The sequence below is a fragment of the Austrofundulus limnaeus genome, unplaced genomic scaffold, assembly GCF_001266775.1.
Source record: "Austrofundulus limnaeus strain Quisiro unplaced genomic scaffold, Austrofundulus_limnaeus-1.0 Scaffold1956, whole genome shotgun sequence".
NCBI classification, from domain to species: domain Eukaryota; kingdom Metazoa; phylum Chordata; class Actinopteri; order Cyprinodontiformes; family Rivulidae; genus Austrofundulus; species Austrofundulus limnaeus.
Window position 1 is genome coordinate 1 of NW_013954358.1, and position 3086 is coordinate 3086.

Consider the following 3086-nt stretch of genomic DNA (forward strand, 5'->3'; position numbering starts at 1 on the left):
CTTTAAGGGTTCATCAAAGCACTTTTCAGTGTTCTTCAGACTGAACTGTTTGCAGATAAAACATGATGCCCTAAGGCAGGTGCTTGGTTCGCTGTCCATGGTGCTGAAAATAAACAGGATGGCCCCGGATCACTCAGCAGATCACCTCTGTTCAAGCTTTTTGAAAACAGTTTATTCTGACTAACATGCAGTCTTTCACTTTGTTCATACTAAAACCTTGCTGTTGGGTCATAGATAGAGTCAATTTGACCAAAGTTGGTTCAGAGAGGAGCTGTCATTCTTCATAATCCTCCACTTTAAACCAGAGCTTTAAACCAGAGGCTGACCACAGACCTGACTGTTCCTCTGCTTTAAGATGTAATTTTAAGGCAGTAAAAACAACTTAAAAAGAGATATTTAATAGGGGTATAACTACCGGTTCACATTAACATATCATTAATGATTCTATGATATCAAGACAAAATACAAACAATCTATTTTCATCGTGCCCAATGTGAATCATTATCATATGATATTGCATTATGTTGATCGCAGACTTGTGATTTCAACTGAAAACATACGATAGACTTTGTGATATGCAGAAACATCATATTATCATCCAAACAAACTGATTTTACATTGCATCATGATAAGGCTGGTGGTTTATACACCTCTAACTTTTAACCTGGTAGGCTTTGGTAATAACTTTGATTTGTCCTGCATGGTGAGTATAGGACTATGTTTAGCTAACCACTATTAGCATTGTCTAGCTATGCCAACCCTAGTTATCCTCCACTTGTTCCAAAGTTGAGTTGTGGGACCTGCAGTTTATAGTTCCAGCTTATCTGAGAGAACCCCAAGGTCTAGCATGTCTTGAGTTTTCCCTGGGGCCTCCTCCCAATTGGGCATGCCCTGAAAACCTCCAGGCGGGGGTTTAGGAGACATTCTTAGCTTATTCTGTTCCTCTCGGTTCAGTACTTTTCCTCAGTCCTGCCATGCCTGCTCCACACCTGTTCTCTGTCACATTAAGCTCACCTGTCTCCCATCTCCCTGTCAACCCCAGTCCATTTTTTTTCACTTCTATCTCCATTTCACTTGTTACTTTGCCATCGTGTGTGTTTACGCCATGTCTGGTTCACCTCCAAGTTTCTTCCACTTTGTTGGTTTTGTCTGCAGTTTTTAATGTGTCTGATTAGTGTGGACTTGTTGATGCAGATCACAGAATCAGATTATGTTCCTTTTGTTGAGGAAAAGCGTAAATGTCAGTCTTAAAATAGTTTCTTTATTAGAACAAAGTCCCACGCGTGCACCGACGACGAGTAGGAGAAGTTTTTAGTCCTTGTCTTCCCCATTTTTAAATTTTATTATTATTATTATTATTATTATTATTATTATTTTTACATACCATAAGAACCCTTCGTTCATTTGTAGACAGAAGTGTCACTTTGTTGCCTTTCAGTCTGGCGAGGTGAGAACCCCGAAGGAGCCATCCTACTCCTCCTCCTCCTCCTCCTCCTCCTCATCTTCCTCTCTCCCTCCTCCTCCTGGTCGAGCTGCCGCAGCAGCAGCAGCCGCAGTAATAACCGCACCTGTCGTGTCGCCCATACAGACTGTGGCGGAGAACCGTCTGAGGAGTAAAAAAAGAACAAGAAGGGGAAAACACCGTTCTGGGGATGTGAAAAATACCGATGGCTGCGGGAGACCTCTGCGGCTGAAAATTACGCATCGGTGAGTTCCTGTGACTTGTTTATTCAGCGGCGCGCTTTCTCTCACGTCTTGTGCTGCAAGCTCGCGAACTCAAAGGGCAATTGTTTATCATTTCTATACGTTGTTCGAGGCGTTGTGTTTTTCACTCAGAAGCGCCAGAAAGCACGTTTGATCTGAGTGAGTCTGCGGTAAATAAGCGGGTTTTTCTTCACATGTGTTCCAAGCGAAGGTCACCATGTGTCTGCTGTGTTTTTTTTTTTTTTTAAAGAATCTCCAGAGTGAATGAAAAAAAGAGATGAAAACCTATCGATTCTACAGATGGGAACAATTAGTCCGGCATCGGTTGTGATTTTGTTCTGCCCTCTGATATGACACGAATCACCAGGCGCAGTCATTTCAGCGCCAAGAAAAGACATGTTTGTTTGGAGCTGCACGACCTCTGCCAACATCTGGATGAACACAGAGGAGCCTGGTTCTTCATGTGGCTGCGTTACTGCACATTTCCAGACACGCAGTTCGTGCTCGCAGCTCAGCATCTGATTGGATGTGCTCGCATGGATCGATTCAAGCAGAAAAGGAAAGCTGGATGCAGTCAAAGAAGAAGCTTATAAGTGGGGCAGATCCTTAAAATGAGCCTTTTTTGTGCGCATCATTATGCAGGCTGCACTTCCTTGCCTTGTGTTTCTTCTCTGCATCTGCATCTGCACCTGCACACACACACACACCTACACACAGATATAGAGAGGTTGTCATTTCTTTAGACTATTAAGAAGAGCCCTAATGAAAGATTAATACTGTTTTTAGTCAAGATTGTGTTCATTTTTGGTCTCATGGGGCTCTTCTCTGCAGTGGATCACACTGAATTTTCCTATGAAGCCTCACCATTTTAAAGTAGTGACTCACACACATCCAGAACTGAGAAAAGCAGATTCCATCTTTTTGGTTTTTCTGTCATCAGCCTGGTTTTGATGTTGAGCCCTTTTCCCCATGATTGAACTGCTTGCACTTCCATTATATTATTATGATTACGTTTTAAAGAAACTCATTGTTTCACAACCTTTTCTGCAGCTCCCTGCATTTTTTTAGTTATTGTTACTTATTGAGCTAATGAACTACATGTGAGCAGGCATGCCTGTGTTTTTGTGTCAAAATGTCGATCCTCTCGGTTTGATTTCAGCCCCGCTCCTCACATCTTCCTCTAAATCACTCGATTTTCTGTCTGAGCACGGTTCCTCCTGTTACTCCACGAAGCATCCGAGGGATGCTTCAGAGGTAATTGGATTCGGTTCTGGTCGGAAAGGACACAGAGCTGAATTTGTCCGTGCGTGCATGAATTATCTTTGAGATGTGTGTGTGTGTGTGTGTGTGTGTGTGTGTGTGTGTGTGTGTGTGTGTGTGTG

General features: G+C 42.8%; 1 protein-coding gene across 1 annotated transcript in view; it reads left to right on the plus strand.

Annotated features, from left to right (window-relative positions):
• Nucleotides 1-1541: 1541 nt before the first annotated feature.
• Nucleotides 1542-3086, plus strand: part of LOC106536751 (pituitary adenylate cyclase-activating polypeptide type I receptor) — a gene marked incomplete at its 3' end in the record, with an annotated part of 28539 nt that continues 26994 nt past the window's right edge. The window contains 1 exon segment of the mRNA XM_014034072.1: nt 1542-1707.